Raw genomic sequence first — 19,051 nt, 5'->3', positions numbered from 1 at the left:
GCCCATTTACACTATACCTCAAACACATAATACATATGATCAAAGCATATTCAATTAACCTTAATGCACATCATATCGTGCCATTTACTTTATGCATTGTACTCATCAATCATCATGCATGTATAGATGACAAGGCTCAAGAAGAGATTGTAGAGGAGCCACAAGAAGTCAAAGTCATCGATGAGCCACCCGAAGTAACTCAAGGTAGCCCCCTATTGTTGGCATTTCTTAGTGACACCACTAAGATTTGTGTTTCCTAGCAATGCCGCCAAGAAATACCTTTGACAATAGTTCTTAACGATTACAGAAGTAATATCTGCAAGCTCATGGATCTATCGTTGTAGCATTTCACCTAGAAGTATTCAAGGTATTGTTATTTATATTTTTCTAAAGGAGGACAAGGTATAAGAGTCTAGCATGGATATGAACAAGATTACATACTTGCATAGTAAACCAATAGTTGATGACTGGGGTAAAAATGATATATTCAAGATAGTGGACACACATTTGGGCCAACCCCAAGGATAAAAGGAAAACAAAGAATAAAAGAATGATCCTAAGCGGAGCAGGTATGTTCTAATATAGCCGTGCAAAGAACAGTTAATGATCATACAAGATATATGATTAGAGCTAGAACTAAGTGTAAGATAGGTCGGGAGGCCACTTTGTACTGGTCTGCCAGCAACCACATGTGACAATTTAGACTCCTACACCCTACCCAAACATGGGGGATTACGAGGGACGGACAGGGCTGTCACTACCTACCGCCTACCTCTCAACCGGAGAGTAGGAAATGTATTCACTTGCTCCCATGTACCATGCCCGATTACACAGAAACTACCCACATCCCCCCGGGGTTGCGACCCTATAGATCGACAAGCATAGGACATGGGCACACCCGAAGACACGATGAACTACCACGTCAACTTAGCTCTAATTCTAAGCATACAAGTCATATGAATGGTTAAGCATAAAGTTGTACATCTTAAGATCATAACACTTAAACTATATTCTAGTTCATATGTCATGATTATAACATGTAAACTATACTCTAATTCAATAGCACAACTATATTGATAATGTGAGAGCAAGAACATAAGTGAACTCTTTGTATTATTCATACCAAGAATCCTCCAAGGTACAAGCTCTTCAATGAAGCTTCTTGCCTAACTCCAAATACTACTAAAAGTAAAATACAAGTGGTGGTAGCGAGGTGTGTAGCTCCAAATGGTGTGTGTTGAAGGTGAGCTCTACCCTCCTATTTATACTAATCTATGGTCGATTTGGCGCAGGTATTTTTGGAAACCACCGTGGACCGACGTTGCATGCCGCCATGCAACAGTTAGAGGAAGCCGGGCCCAAGAGCCAGCCACTGGGGTGCGGTCATACCCTGGTGGGGCCACCTCACGACTGCCTTCGTGTGGTCGGTTCCTGCGTGCGTGAAAGTTCTAGTTTGGTTTTGGTGAATTGATGAAACCCTAAGTGCTAACCCTTTTACTCTAAGAGATCATGAGATAGGGTAGCATATTTCAAGTGGTGGAGCAAATGGTGATGATCATGAAGATGTTGGAGGCCATGGTGATCAAGTGCTTAGACATGGAAATGAAGAAAAAGAAAAACAAAAAACTCAAGGCAAAGGTGAAACTTGATAGGAGCTTTTGTGTTTTGGTGATCGAGACACTTAGTGAGTGTGATCACCTTTAGGATAGATAGTCATACTATTAAGAGGGGTAAAATTCGTATCGAAATGCGGTTATCACAGTGCCACTAGATGTTCTAACTCATTGCATATGTATTTAGATTCTAGTGAGCGCTAACACCCTTGAAAATGTTTGTGAAAATATGCTAACACGTGCACAAGGTGATACACTTGGTGGTTAGCACATTAGAGCAATGGTGGAGAAATTAGAGTTGAGAAGGCGCTGTTTACAGCGATCGAACGCTGGACCAGCGCGTCCGGTCAGTTGGCGCGTGGTGGTGTGGCCTCGGTCGAGTGACCAGATGCTGGCATGAAGTGGTGAACAAACGCGCAGGGGGTGCGTCCAGTGAAGGTTGACGTACGTTGACATTTTGTGAGCACGAGTGGCCAGAGACAATCGGACGTTGGGTCGCGTCCGGTCATCAACAATCTGACGCGTCGGGTCATGAAATTTCTTCTCTAGATGTTTACTGGATGTGACCTGACGCTAAGTAACCGCGAGGAGCAGCACATCCGGTCATAGCGTGGTCTTTGCACGCGCGTGTGATCTGACGTAGATCAACACATCCGGTCTTGGGAACGATGTGTCCGGTCTTAACTTAACCTCGAACGTGTCGGTTGTTGACCGTTAAGATCGGGCGACAGAGCTTAAATAGGGGGACACGTGGACACCGATCCACGATCGAACACTGGGGTGCCGAGCGTTCGGTCATATCGACTAGCGTGTTCGGTCGCCTCGAAACCAGTGAGGGGAAGGAGGCCAACGACTCTTTTTGAAGGGGCTTCCTATTAAGCCCCATAGCCGGCTCTAGCTCACCCTCTTGGCCATTTTCATTGACATAGCAACCTAGTGAGCTAAGCCAAAACCCTCCCACTTATCTCCATCATTGATTCATCATCTTTATGAGATTGGGAGTGAATCCAAGTGCATTGCTTGAGTGAGTGCATCTAGAGGCACTTGGTGATTGTGTTTCCCGACAAGATTCGCTTGTTTCTCTTGGTGGTTGCTGCCATCTAGACGGCTTGGTGCTATGAGGATCGATGAGCGGAGGAAGGTGCTTGTCTCCAGCTCCAATTGTAGTGATTGTGAGGGGTCCTTGACCTTTCCCTGGTAGAGAGCTAAAAGGTACTCTAGTGGATTTCTTGTGGCTTGTGGATCCTCATCTTGTGTTGGTTGTGCGACACCCGATTGCGGGTTAGGCGTGTGAACCTCCAAGTGAGTGAATTGCCATAATGGGGACTAGCTTGCTGGCAAGCAAGTGAACCTTGGTGAAAAATCATTGTGTCATCTTGTCTCCGAGGATTTCATTGGTATTCATTGTGATTGATTGCTTGTTGCTTGCTACGTCAGTATATCTTCACTATCTTACCCATGAGAGCTAGCCTGTGTCGTGTCTAATGGTTAGTGAGGCTCTTTAGTTAGTCTTTAAGAGCTCACTTAGTGGTAGTGACATAACCTCTTGTGTGTGAAATAGAGATCATAGCAACTAGAATAGTGGATAGGAGGCTTGCATTTTTATTAGGCTAGCGCAACACTCGCTTCGTAGCTTAATTGACTAACCACTTGGCTTGAGTGTTGTTGTAGATTTTTAATAGGCTATTTACCCTCTTTTAGCCATTAGGACCTTATAAGTGGTATTAGAGCTATGGTCACCGTGATTTGAGGCTTAACAACTTTCGGTGTTAAAATGGCTCAAATCAACAACACCAAGAAGCCACACCAAGTTGATGGCTCCAATTATCTTTATTGAAAGGCAAAGATGGCCACTTACATCAAGTCAATCAATAGAAAGGTGTGGAAGGTGGTGGAGACCAAGATTGAGATAGCCAATGTGGAGAATCCCTCCATGGCCGAAGAAATGCTTCTCCAAAGCGATGACATTGCTCTTAGTGCCATTCATGATGTATTGGATGAGCAGACATTTGAGCAAATCAAGAACATTAAGATGACTCATGAGGCATGGAAGAAGTTGGAGGAGTCATTTGAGGGCACACAAGCGGTGATGACTGCAAAAAATTATATCCTCAAGGATAAATTTGCTAGCTTTAAGATGAAGGAAGATAAGAGTGTGCCGAAGATGTTTTATAGGCTTCGAGTGCTTGTCAATGATCTCAAAGCACTTGGAGAAGAGGTGAAGGACAAGGATTTCTCCCATAAGTTCTTGAGATGTTTACCATCAAGATTTGACACATTGGTCACTATTCTAGTGAGGAGTGGTTTGGACACCATGACACCAAACCAAGTGTTGGGAGATGTGATGATCGATGACACATAGAGATGATGATGAGAAGGAAGAGAAGAATGAGAAGAAGGATGAGAAGAATAAGAGTGTGGCATTCAAGGCCACATCATCCAAGGGCAAGGCAAAACAAGAATCATTAAGTGAAGATAAAGACTCAAGCTTTGATGAGTTTGATGATAAGAAGATGACTCTCTTTGTGAAGAGATTTAGCAAATTCATGGTGAAGAAGGGCTATCGTGCAAGAAGGAAGAAGTCATCAAGGAACAAGGATGAAGCAAGGAGGTGCTTCAAGTGTGGTAGCAAGGACCATCTTGTTGCTCAATGCCCCTACAATACTGAGAATGAAGATGATGACAAGAAGGGCAAGAAGAAGGACAAGATGACCTTAAAAAAGAAGGGTGGTTCATATGTGGTCATTTGGGATAGTGATGCTTCCTCAAGTGATGATGATAGTGATGATGACAATACCACCAAGAAGGCTCTTGCAAGCATTGCCATTAATGAGAAGTCTTCTCTCTTCGACACTCCATCAACTTGCTTCATGGCTAAGGCCACTGAGGTATAAACTTGTGATGATAGATGTGATGAAGAACATGATAATGAAAGTGAAAGTAATGATGATGATGAACCCACTAAAGATAAACTAATTGACATGTTGGAAGATGCTAAAGAATATTTTGACATCAAGAGAAGGGAATGCAAAGACTTGCGTAAGGTACTAAAAGCTCTTAAGCAAGCCTTTGATGTGCTCAATGCATCTCATGAGAGGCTAGAGGAAGCCCATAAGAAGCTTAGCAAGGCTCACAAGAAGCTTGAAAAGGCTCATTCCATTCTTGTTTAGCAAAAAGGAAAAGTAATTGAGAAATGTGACGTAGACATAACTTATGATATAATTGATGAATCTTTCTATAAGTCTATTGTTGTTGCTCTCGCTAACCCTTCATGTAGCTCATCATTCACTTCCTCTTCACCTATGAGTGATGGTTTCACTTGTGGTGCCTCACTTATGGTTGAAAAATGAGACCTTAAAGGAGGTCAATGAGCTCACTCGCGCCTTATGCAATGTCTATGGTGGTGAGGCCCGCTTGCTAAAGTATTTGGGTAGCCCAAGGTTTTCCCTCAACAAATAGGGATTGGGCTATACCCTCAAGAAAGGCAAGGCGGCCTTTGCTCCTCACAACACTAGTTTTGTGAAAAACAATAGTCGATTTTACAATAGATGCAAGCAAGTTGGGCATGTAGAGCAATATTGCAAGAACAAGAACAAGCAACCAAATGTATCCTCAATTAAGTTTGATTCTTGTTATTTGCTTACCAAGGGTGTTAATTGGGTGCATGCTAAGTTTGTTGGTATTCCAATTATGGACTCAAAGAAGAAAGTTATTTGGGTGCCAAAGAGTTTAGTAACTAATCTTCAAGGACCAAGCATGTTTGGGTACCTAAAAAGAATTGATCTTCTTTTGTAGATCAATTATAAAGCCAAAGGAAGGCATTGAATTCTTGATAGTGGGTGCACTCAACATATGACCGGTGATACAAGAATGTTCAACTCAATCAACACCAATGATATCAATGGTGATGATAGTATCACATTTGGTGACAATAGTAAAGGTAGGGTCAAAGGGCTTGGTAAGATTGCAATATCCAATGACTTGTGCATATCCAATGTGTTGCTAGTTAAGAGCTTGAACTTTAATTTGCTATCCATGGCTCAATTGTATGATCTTAGATTCAAATGCATATTTGAAGTTGATGATGTAGAGATCAAAAGTATAGATGGCTCTAATTTGATCTTGAAAGGCTTTAGATATGAGAATCTATATTTGGTTGATTTAAATACTATTGAAGCTCAATTATCAACATGCTTGTTCACTAAGTCTAGCAAGGGTTGGTTATGGCATAGAAGGCTTGGTCATGTTGGAATGAAACAATTGAATAGATTGGTTAAGCATGACTTGGTTAAAGGCTTAAAAGATGTGGTATTTGAGAAGGACAAACTTTGTAGCTCTTATCAAGCCGACAAACAAGTTGAAAATTTCCCATCCTAAGAAGAGCATAATGAGCACTAGCAAGGCATTTGAGCTATTGCGTATGGACTTGTTTGGACCAACATAATATACTAGTATTGGTGAAAACAAATATGGATTTGTGATAGTGGATGACTATACTAGATACACTTGGGCATTCTTTCTAGTGGACAAGAGTGATGTGTTTACAACATTGAAATCATTTGTCAAGGGCATATACAATGAGTTTGAAACAACCATCAATAGGGTTAGAAGTGACAATGGTAGTGAGTTCAAGAATACTAGAATTGATGAGTTATGTGATGATTTTGGAATTAGACATCAATTCTCGGCCAAGTACACTCTACAATCAAATAGCCTTGTTGAGAGGAAAAATAGAACACTTATTGATATGGCAAGGTCTATGCTTAGTGAGTACAATGTGAGTCAATCCTTTTGGGCCGAAGCAATCAACACGGCTTGCTATTGTAGCAACCGACTTTATTGTCACCCATTAAAAAAGAAGACACCTTATGAGCTCTTGAATAGTAGAAAGCCCAACATTATATATTTTTGAGTCTTTGGTTGCAAATGCTACATATTAATGAAAGGCACTAGATTGAGCAAGTTTGACAAGAAATGTGATGAAGGATTCTTGCTTGATATTCAACCACTAGCAAAGCATAGAGAGTTTGAAATTTGGCAAGTGGTACTCTTGAGGAAGTTTATGATGGTGAATTTGATGAAACCAAGGGTTCCTAAGATGAGAATGAGAATCTTGAATATGTTAGAGGCATTCAACTTTCAAATACCATGAAGAACATGGATGTTGGTGATATTAGGCCAAGACAAGTGAATGATGAAGAAGATAATCAAGTGCAAGTGCTCTCTAATTCAAATGTGTAAGATGATACAAATCAAGCAAGTATAAGTGGTTCTCATGATAATGAAGAAAATCAAGTGGCTAGTACACCATCTCAACCCAATGATCAAGCAAGTGCAAGCAATCATGTTCCAATACTCCAACCAACCAACATTGCAAGAGATCATCCATTGGACACTATAATTGGAGATATTTTTATAGGTGTACAAACAAGTCAAGATTGGCTTCATTTTGTGAGCATCTCATTTGTGTCATCTATTGAACCAAAGAAGATAGAAGAAGCATTGATGGATGTTGATTGGGTGAATGCAATGCATGAAGAATTGACAACTTTACTAGAAATCAAGTATGAGAATTAGTTAAGAGACAAAGAACCATAATGTGATTGGAAACAAATAGGTCTATAGAAACAAGCAAAATCAAGATGGGATAGTAGTAAGAAACAAAGCAAGATTGGTAGCACAAGGCTATACTCAAGCTGAAGGTCTTGACTTTGTAGAAACATATGCCCTGGTGGTAAGATTGGAAGCAATTAGGATCTTGTTAGCCTATGCTTGTGCCCACAACATAAAGCTCTATCAAATGGATGTCAAAAGTACATTTCTCAATGGCTATATCAATGAAGAAGTCCATGTTGAGCAACCTCCCGATTTTAAAGATGATAAGAAGCCCAACCATGTGTACAAGTTAAAGAAGGCATTGTATGGTTTGAAGTAAGCACCTAAAGCATGGTATGAGAGGTTGAGAGATTTTCTACTCTCTAAAGGGTTCATAATGGGTAAGGTTGACACCACTCTTTTTACCAAAAAAATGGGAAAGGACTTATTTGTGTTGCAAATATATGTTGATGACATTATCTTTAGATCAACCAATCAAGACTTTTATGAAGAGTTTGGAAGAATGATGACTAATGAGTTTGAGATGTATATGATTGGAGAGTTGAGTTACTTCCTTGGTCTTCAAATCAAGCAATTGAAGAATGGTACATTTGTGAGTCAAGGCAAGTACATCAAAGACATGCTCAAGAAGTTTGACCTAAATGAAGCAAAGGCCATTAGTACACCAATGAGAACAAATGGCAATTTGGATAGTAATGCAAGTGGCAAAATGGTGGATCAAAAGTTGTATCGCTCTATGATTGGAAGCTTACTATATATGACCGCATCAAGGTTGGATGTTATGTTTAGTGTGTGCATGTGTGCAAGATTTCAAGCCTCACCAAGAGAAGTCATTTGAAGGCAACAAAGAGAATATTGAGGTACTTGAGGCATACACAAAATGTTGGTTTGTGGTATCCCAAAGGAGCAAAGTTTGAGCTAGTTGGTTATTTTGACTCATATTATACAGGATGTAAAGTTGAGAGAAAGAGCACATCAGGCACATGATAACTATTGGGAAGATCACTTGTTTTTTGGTCATCAAAGAAGCAAAATAGTGTTGCATTATCAATCGCTGAAGCCGAATACATATCCGTCGGTAGTTGTTGTGCACAAATTCTTTGGATGAAGGCCACCTTGAATGACTTTATAATCAAGTTCAAGAAAGTGCTATTGCTATATGACAACGAAAGTGCAATCAAGCTAACCAAGAATCCAATTCAACATACAAGAACAAAGCACATTAATGTCCACCACCATTTCATAAGAGATCATCAACAAAAAGGCAACATTTCAATTGAGAGTGTGGGCACCGAAGATTAACTTGCCAATATATTCACCAAGCCACTTGATGAGAAGAGGTTTTATAAGCTAAGGAATGAGGTGAACATATTGGATTTCTCAAATATATGTTGATGCACCCCTACTTATATGACATGCCTCTCCTTCGAGCAATCCAAGATAAAAGTTGATTGACATGCATACATCCTTTGCTAAGGATATGTTTAGTGCATCTAGTCATTCCTCATGTTTTATAGGCACATCGAGCAATCCAATGAATTTGATGATTGCATGGTACCACTATTGCTTCTATGCTTGACTTGATTTAGTGGTAGCATATGACATGTTTATGACATGTGAACCTAGTGTTTAATCTAGAAAATGAACTATAAGTGTTTAACTCAACATGGTCAAGATAACTCTTGAAATGAGGTGTGAAGAAGCTTGTCCTTTGATCAAACTGAGTTAAATATCTTTAGCAAGTGTTCTAGATTAGACCAAATTTGAAAAAATGATCCTCACCTCATTGATGGACATTGATAATCTTAACCTATCTTAAATGGAACCTTTGTGGTCATTGATGACAAAGGGGGAGAAGTAATTCACAAAGATAGGGAGAGAAAGATGAAAGTAAGGGGATCAAATTAAAATTTTGAGCACACAAGTAGGGGGAGCAAGCTCATAAACTATGCTTTTGAATATGCATTTCATATGTTTGCTTGCATGGCACAAGTTTTAAATTAAAATCCCATGCTTGTGTTGTGTATGCTAGTTGTAGGATTGATTGATGAAATGAAAAACTAGCATGCATAGGGGATAGTTAGATATACCTTGCTTACTTGTTTTGTTTTCACAAGTGGTACTAGAACCTTGCATATAATGTTGATTTGACGAGATATCTAATGTTTGTGTTTTACAAGTAATTCCAAGTGGTATCTAACTAACCATGGTGCTAAGGATGGTATATTTGGTGCACTCCGATTGGTATCACGCTTCAAAGGTCCATCTCTTATACCTTAGCATCATTTGGTAGACATTACTCTCCCACAACTCCAATTCATGCATATGCGCAAGCTTCAATCCAAACTCTTAGCAGATATGTAGGGGGAGCAAATGTTACCAATGGGGGTTGATGAATCTTGCCCAAATCCTTTTATACATGGTAAATATGCTTGGGCAAGCAACATGAATTCAATTGAACTTCAATTCATATTTTTGTGAAAGGGTTGTCATCAATTACCAAAAAGGGGAGATTGAAAGCTCTAGTTTGGTTTTGGTGAATTGATGAAACCCTAAGTGCTAACCATTTTACTCTAAGTGGTCATGAGATAGGGTAGCAAATTCAAAGTGGTGAAGCAAATGGTGATGATCATGAAGATGTTGGAGGCCATGGTGATCAAGTGCTCAGACTTGGAAAAGAAGAAAGAGAAAAACAAAAAGCTCAAGGCAAAGGTGAAACTTGATAGGAGCTTTTATGTTTTGGTGATCGAGACACTTAGTGAGTGTGATCATATTTATGATAGATAGCTGTACTATTAAGAGGGGTGAAACTCGTATCAAAATGTGGTTATCAGAGTGCCACTAGATGTTCTAACTCTTTCCATATGCATTTAAATTCTAGTGAGTGCTAACACCCTTGAAAATGTTTGTGAAAATATGCTAACACATGTGTACAAGGTGATACACTTGGTGGTTAGCACATTTGAGCAAGGGTGGAGAAGTTGGAGTTGAGAAGGCGCTGTTTATAGCGACTGGACGCTAGACCAGTGCGTCCAGTTAGTTGGCGCGTGGTGGCGTGGCCTCGGTCGAGTGACCGGACGCTAGCACGAAGTGGTGAATGGACACATAGGGGGTGCATTCGGTTCAGGCTAACGTACGTTGACGTTTGCGAGCGCGCGTGGCCAGAGACGATCGGATGTAGGGTCGTGTCCGGTCGTGTAATTTTGTCTCTGGATGCTTATTGGATGTGACCTGACGATAAGTAATCGTGGGGAGCAGCGCATCCGATCATAGCATGGTCTTGGCGCACACATGTGTGATCTGACGCAGATCGGCGTGTCCAGTCTTAACCTCGAGCGCGTTGGTTGCCGACTGTTAGGATTGAGCGACAGAGCTTAAACGTGGGGACACGTGGACACCGATCCACGATCAGACGCTGGGGTGCCGAGCGTCCGGTCATACCGACTAGCATGTCAGGTCACCTTGAAACCAGTGAGGGGAAGGGGGCCAGCGACTCTTTTCAAAGGGGCTCCCTATTTAAGCCCCATGGCCGGATCTAGCTCACCCTCTTAGCCAGTTTTATTGACATAGCAACCTAGTGAGCTAAGCCAAAGCCCTCCCACTCATGTCCATCATTGATTCATCATCTTTGTGAGATTGAGAGTGAATCCAAGTGCATTGTTTGAGTGATTGTATCTAAAGGCACTTGGTGATTGTGTTCTGCTGTAGGATTCATTTGTTTCTCTTGTTGGTTGCCGCTACCTAGACGACTTGGTGCATCGAGGATCGTTGAGCAGAGGAAGGTGGTTGTCTCCGGCTTCGATTGTGGTGATTGTGAGGGGTTCTTGACCTTTCCCCAGCGGAGAGTCAAAAGGTACTCTAATGGATTACTCGTAGCTTGTGGATCCTTATCTTGTGTTGGTTGTGCGGCATCTGATTGCAAGTTAGGTGTGTGATGCCTATTAGCGCGTGAACCTCCAAGTGAGTGAATCACCACATCGGGGATTAGCTTGCTGGCAAGCAAGTGAACCTTGGTGAAAAAAACATTGTGTTATCTTGTCTCCGAGGATTTCATTGGTATTCATTGTGATTGATTGCTTGTCGCTTGCCACGTCGGTATATCTGCACAACCTTACCCTTGTACTTACATTCCTTGTGTAGCTAAGCTCTTTAGTGTAATTAGTTTTGAGAGCTAGCTTGTGTCGTGTATAGTGGTTAGTGAGGCTCTTTAGTTAATCTTTGAGCGCTCACTAACTTAGTGGTAGTGACATAGCCTCCAGTTAGTGAGGCTTGCATTTTTAGTAGTCTAGCGCAACACTCGCTTCGCTGCTTAATTGACTAACCACTTGGCTTAAGTGTTGTAGATTTTTAATAGGCTATTCACCCCCCTCTAGCCATTAGGACCTTACAGTGGGATTGGGCCCCTCCCACGTCGGTGATCGGCCTAGATTCTTCGTTGGAGTGGGCCTTTGCTTGGTTCTTTGATGTAGGATTTGCATCACGCTTTCTGCATTGCACATTTTGCTTTGTTTTCCACTTGTATTCAAATGTGTGCCCTACAAAATATGTTTCTTCCAATATAAGTGGAACTATGTCAAAAGTAAATGCATGTGTCAAAAGTTTGTTTATTTTTCCCATTTTTGATAGTAATTGGCGGTCGGATATTATCATTAAGGACCGCCAACACCTATGCATCACTAAGCTTTGCTAAATGCATAATGAGCTATGGTTATCTATTGCACTGATATGTTACAATATGACTAGTTCAACCAACGAGTTTCCTAATTGAACTTTCATACCTTGACAATACCACACCACTTAAACATTGATTGTTTGTTTACAATAATTCATGCTTAGTTTGCTCAAATGCTAGAAGTGGAGTTAACGATGGGCTTCTCATTACCTACACAACATAGGGCATGTTTGTCCTCTAAAGCAACATACATAGATTATGATCTAAAACTTGACCAACGTTGATGAATGATGTTAAATGGTCGGCGAGGGTTGTGTCATGGCAAGATGGGTGATGATCTTGAATGACAAAGCTTGCTAACCGATGAAGGACCATGCATCCGTGGTAGTAAGTCATGAATATAAAATGTACAAACTACATCACAAATAGGGGTGACAAGCCAAGTATCTAATTGCGACCGGTTTATCCGCTGATTTGGCATGAAGGTGGCACTAGGTAGAGGGGATGCCATTACCCAATAACCTGTCAACCCGTTCATGGACACCCTTGGCCGGATCGGGAAAGGTTGAGACATCAAGGTATCCCTATGTACCGACGGGTCGTTTGGGTGATATCCCTTGTCTTTGGTGGGGTTAATGTGTACCCCTCTATAGAGTTCCTTTTAAAAGCTACAATTTCTGTACTTCTAGATATAGACTAGAGTTGGATTGGAACAAGGACTGTGGAAGATCGAGAATCCAAATTGTGAATTGCTTAACTTATTTCCCTATGCTATGCTCGCGATGCTAAGTCTATTGATCACATTTGATATTTGTGTATAAATGTTTTTTGCAAAACCAATTGTACTCCTTGCTACTATCCAAATTGCATACCCCTTGTTTATTATATATGGCAAGTCCTGTAGAGAACAATTGAGTACTCACCCTTTAGTAATCTTGAGTTTTGTCGGTAACACTGCCCTTGTGCATGGTTTTTCAATGCTCCCGAGTCCCAAGAGGATCAGGAGTGGTAGAAAGGCCAAGCCTCATAGATGTGTGGTCATGCCACACCCATACATTGTTTTCTTTTGAAAACCATGTTGAAAGACTTCCGCTTATACTCTGATGGTAGTATGTGATGAATGGAACAAGATGGTGTGATGAACTAAGTTTGTGAAACAACTTAGCTTGTAAACTTAAGTACTTGAACTTGTAATATGTTCTATCTGTGGTTGTGATGTATTCTCTATCTTGGGCTTGATCCTAGATGAAGGTTGGCATTTTATTAGTACATTGTATGGGAGGTGTACCAAGATCACCAATTAAGTCGGATGTCCAATTTAATAGTCAATGGAAGACTATCATCTTGGGTACTCATTTAAAAGGGTGTTGATCCTGACACCTTTCCTAGAAGGATGTACTTATAATACACAACCGCACACCTTATAAACAAATAAGAAATGATTAGGATAGATATAATATTATAAATACCTTTTGCATTTCCTATTATCGCCGGTCTCTGCCACAGCCCACCATAGGCCCTTCACACCACCCTCCAATCCACTAACCAAGGAGGCCGCTCGTTGCTATCCACCACACCCGATCTTGCAGGCTCTAGTAGCAGACCATTGCTAGCCTCTTCTAACATCAACACAAACTACATCATATCTCACCCTGACTCACCCCACCTCTTCAACTACCAGTGAACTGGCCTCCCTGAATTTAACTTTATAAGCAGTCCCTAACCTCAAGAACCCTAGCCCTAACATGCTTAGATCTAGAGGAGGACAACCTACCTCATGAGACGCCAATGGTTTAGATCTAGAGTGCGTAGATCGGAGGTGGGGGTTGTTCGAGGGGGAGGGGTTGTAAGATATATGGGTCAGGGGTACCTGCACCGCCTGTATATATGACCATCTCCAAGTTATCAGCCCAGAAGCCATCAAGGAGGAGGCCCACGAGGGCCATGGCGGTCGACCAACGTGAAGACCAAGACACGCTAGGAACATCCAAGATAGGTGTATCTGGACGATAGCTAGGATCAATCTGTTGCGCATTCCATGTAACAAACTAAGAATCCAATCTATAGTGTCGATCGCCCTCATTGTAACCCTACCCCCTCTGACTATATAAAGGAGGGTAGGGACCTCGCGATCGGGATCCAAATGCTCTCATTCCAATTTACTACGTAGCTAGGAGCAGTAGCCCCTGTAATCGAGCATACAAATACAAGAGCAGCAGCACCACCATTGGATAAGGGTTCTACGCGCACCACGGCCTGAACTAGTATAAATTCTTGTGTCTCGTGTGCTACCATCTGATTCCATCTATGTGATCACGTTGTTTGGCATTGCCGGAGCTAATTCATCCGACAGTTGGCGCACCAGGTGTGGGCCTTTCGCATACATATTTGCTTTTTGTGTTTCAGATGGTGATCGTCTTCAACTTCGGCGATGAATTGGAGAAGATGCAGCCAGGCGAGAAGATCACCTTCGGCAAGCTTGATTTCATTGCCGACTGATTTGGGGACCTGCGCCTGTAGGAGCCCGAGCCGACTGAGTAGGAGGAGGAGTAGTCTCTCTAGATCCGTGCTTTCGCTCCTGGATTGGAGGAGGCTGTGGATGGAGGGTTGCTCGCCATCACACATCACCTAGCCTGCTACGGTTAGCTTCTCGCTGAACCCGACCAAGAGCACAGTCTCAACGCCACTCTCTACCTTCATAAGATTGGGGATCCTGTCCCAATGATAGATCGGGTACCCGATCGAGCTCTCTCTCGATCCTTAGGAGAACCCACAAACACGGCAATGATTCACCAGATTCAGCTTCCTCAAGCTACGGTGGAACCCACTGTTGATGGTAGTTAACAACCATTATGAACCGTCAATATAATTTGTATAAGGGCATAAAATAATCATCAACATAGGTTTAGGGGTTCAAATTAACAAATTCTATGGGTTTTGGTGAATCTATGTTTTCAGCAGGGTTTATTCAGAAATCCATCAAGGTGGACCCAAACGTTAGATTTAATCACACTTATCCACGACGAAAATAGTTCAAGAAGGTTCTAGAGGACATTAGAGGACTCCACACCAAAGCAGAGGGCTAGCCCCTACCAGGTGGGGCCGACAGACCCCCTAGGGCCCACTAGTCAGCCCCTCATTGCAACGTCGATTCTCCATTGCCTTAGGGTTTGCATGTACGCTGTTCTTTCAAGTCGGTTTGATCCGAGGGCTCAGAATTGATGCTCTGCCCTATATATACTAGCCCATGCCACCACCTAGGGAAATAACACTGATCATTCAAGTCATTCAGTCAAGAAGTAAGAAACCCTAGTCATCTTTAGAGCTCCACCATATTCTAGGGCATAGCTAGCTAGGCTAGATCCAGTGGGAGGCAAGCTTCGCTTGGATTCCAGATCTTGTCAAGAAGCGTGGCTTATTGGTATAGCCCCTTGTATCCTCTTTTGCATCTTTCATATTTCATATGTTTGCTACAATTGATTCGACATTGTTCTTAATATTATTCATGTTCCTAGTTATCATGTTGATCGTTTACTTTGATTATATGCTTAGTATATCTAGATGATCATTATATTCAAGCATAAGTTCATATAGCGCTCGCTCTAATGTACATGGGGTGAGTGGTCGACATTGTGTAAGCATGGTGCTTATACGTTGTTTACCTGTGGATGCACCCTATATTCTGGGTCATGTGGTAGATCGTGGATGTGACACTCCTATTGAGTCCTTTGTAGTCCACTCCCCGAATATAGGACAAATAGGATCTAGTTACGAAGGAAGACATGCTCTGTTCTTGATCTTCCTTAGTAATATCCCTTATGTGTAGATATGAAGTTGATCCTAGCCATGACTACTAAGTGTAATTGCACTAATCAATATATCTTTGACTTGTAATTAAGAATGACTTAGGAATTATTTCTACTTTGCAATGCTAATGCCATAGAAAGGAGTACTCTGAGTGATCATTTATCATTACTTATCATATTTATCTCTTGACTTACCCCTGTTGTGAGTTGAAGTTTGGTTATGGTTTACTTCTCCATCATATGTATAAGTTATCAATATATTCAAACTGCCCGTCCTTCCCTGTGGTAAAAATATAAATAACGATACCTAGAATACTCCCGGGTGAAATGCTACAATGGTAAATTATCTGTACGCTTACAGATCCCTTCATATATATAAATTTATATTCTTTCTAATCATAATAATATACTTAAGTACTCCTTAGTGCCATTCTAAGAGTGACACTAGGTAGTGTTAACAAGCATTTCTAGCATCATACTAGGGATAACAACTTAGTACAAGTGATGTTAAGAAATGTCAACAACATTAGGTGGCTACTTAAACAAGTGACAAGTTAATAAATACCAACACACACCGAACCTCCCACGGAGGATCCTCAAAACCTAGATCAAACTAATTGGGATTGCAGTGATGATGACTTTGACTCAAACTTTGTCGGGGTTACCATCCACAACCTTAGCCAGGGCGGCACCGTCCTAGAGAAGTCGGACGACTCCGATCATGTCGATTGCTGGAATGGTGTGGATACTTTCGGGCTCATTAACTTTCTGCCATTTTCTCGACAATTGCGACTAGTTGCTCGAGAATACCGATTTTGACGATAACGATGATGACATCATCTCGCACATGCACGGCAGTTACCTCAGTACGTCGAATGATTACGGGTACCATACCCCTAAGCACTCTCCCGACAAATTGCCTTGAGTTCAACTGTGCAGTGCCTTACGAGACCAGCCAGGAGGCTCGGGATGTGCTGGCAAAGGAAAACCAGAAACTTCGACATCAACTCTAGGAGCAGAACATGGCCCGCGGCCGCCAGGCTCACAATGACATTCTACGGGAAGCCCCACCATTTTCCAATGCCAAGAAAAACCTGGCCGAGGCCATGCTAGAAGCGGCAGCTGTGCTGCAACCATTGACCGAGGAGGGATGCCAGGCCATCCAAAGAATCCAGGAGCTAAAGGTGGCCACAGCCGACCACATACCAGCACTGAGCAATACGTCTGCCACATGCAGCCACGTGCCCTGAAACTCAAGGGCTCAATAATCGCACCGAGCCAATAGATCCACATGATGGCAATGATGGTAGGCGGGGAGGCGGTGGATACGACAGCAACGGTGGCGGACATAATGCCAACGGTTGAGGCCACGGAGGTGGAGGAGGTGATGATGACGCAAGGAACGACTATTACTCCGATGATGAGGGCAACACACCTCATGACGGGAGAACCCGAGAAACCTCCCTAAACCTACACCATGTGCTGCCAGGATGACTCCTATGATCTAGTTAGGCCCCTATGTTTGGGCACCAGATCTGATCGACGCCGAGGCCTCTAAAGTTTCATGCTCCAAGCATCAATAAGTACAATGGCAAAATAGATCCATAGATCTAGCTGATTAACTATCACCTCACCATAAAGGCAGCGTCTGCTTTGGACCCCCACTTTATGTTTCAATACCTCCTGATCTACCTCACAGACTCAGCTAGAAACTAGCTAAACAGTTTTCGGGAAGACACCATCAAGCGATAGGCAGACCTTGAGAGAGAGTTCTGCAATCACTTTGAGGGGGCTTGCACGAAGCCTGGCACCTCATGGGACCTCTTGGAGTGTAAACGTGAGGTAGACGAAGGCCTACACGATTACATAAAGCGCTTTACATAGCGTAAGAATAAGCTCTAGGACATCCCTGACTCCAGCATTGTTATCGCCTTCACCATAGGCTTAAAGAGTGAGTCCCTCATTCATGATATTGGGCGCAAGAAGAATATTAGCCTACATGATATGTTCGCCCTAGCCCACGAGCACGCCGATAGTGAGGACTGCTTCAATGCCAGCAATGGCAAATACAAGTCGTGACTTGCTGACAACGCGGGCCAATCTTCACCCACAAGGAAGGACCGCAAGCGCAGAGGTGAGTTCATGGCCAACACCGAGAAGCACGATGGCAACAAGCCCAAATAAGGCCACAATGGCCATGACAAGTTTGATGAGATCATGAACAAGCCATGCTGAAACCATGGCTTCCCAGTGACCCACTTGGCCACAGCAAGTCACCCAACAGGTCGGCAAGGACACGTCGAAGGTCAACCACCCGAACAAGTGCAAAAAGGGAGGAGACGATGACGACTAGGACAACTACCCTAATGTTCGGGACGTCATCATCATCCTTGGCGGCCCACAGGCCTACAAGGATCATCGCCACCAAAATGTAACCCATCATTTAATCTTTGCCGCTTCCCTTGCAGTCCCTATTTACTTAAAGTGGTAGGAGCACCCAATCACCTTTGACAGAGACGACCATCCCAATCATGTCATCGAGGCTGGTCGGTTTCTATTAGTGCTCAGTGTAGTCTTAGAAGGCATAAAGATGACAAAGGTCCTAATGGACAGAGGCAGTGGCATAAACATCCTCTATGAGGATGCCTTTGAGAAGCTGAATATTGTGGCTGGCAAACTACGCCTCTCACACTCTCCGTTCCACGGGATTGTTCCAGGACGTCGGGTTATGCCACTCAGCATGATCACTCTTTTTGTCATGTTTGGTGACTAGGTACACTACCATAAGGAGACACTCTCCTTTGAAGTTGTTGACTTCGAGGGTCCTTACAGTGCCATCTTCGGTAGGCCATGCTACGCCAAATTCATGATGGTCCCTAGCTATGCCTACCTCAAGCTCAAGATGCTAGGCCCACGCAGCATTATTACCATTGCTAGTAACTTTTAGGACGCTATGAATGTGAAAGGTAGGCTGTGGAGCAGGCCAACAAGATCTAATCCTTGATGAGCCAAGGCCTGATGATGGGGCTAAGTGCAAAATGAGCTCAGGAACCACCCAATGTGTGCTCTAATCTCTAGAGCATCAGGCTATACCAATCACCCTAGCCAGCATGTTACCTACTATCCGTCAGCTTTAGCCTCGCCTATGACCCCAGTGCCCCAGCAGCCACCCGAGGAAGCGCTTAAGGAGGCAGAGCAAGAGGAAAAGAGGGATGACCCGGCCATCGAGGGCAGCTCCAAGGCTGAGGCCTAAAGTGTCAATGACACCTTTCCATAATAAAGCTTGGGCCAATCCCTCGCCACTTAAGGGAGTAGAACGACAAAGCGAGACTCACCTACATCGT

This window comes from Miscanthus floridulus, chromosome 16 (assembly GCF_019320115.1).
Source record: "Miscanthus floridulus cultivar M001 chromosome 16, ASM1932011v1, whole genome shotgun sequence".
Classification (NCBI taxonomy): domain Eukaryota; kingdom Viridiplantae; phylum Streptophyta; class Magnoliopsida; order Poales; family Poaceae; genus Miscanthus; species Miscanthus floridulus.
The sequence above is the reverse complement of the archived record's forward strand: the minus strand, read 5'-3'. Positions refer to the sequence as shown.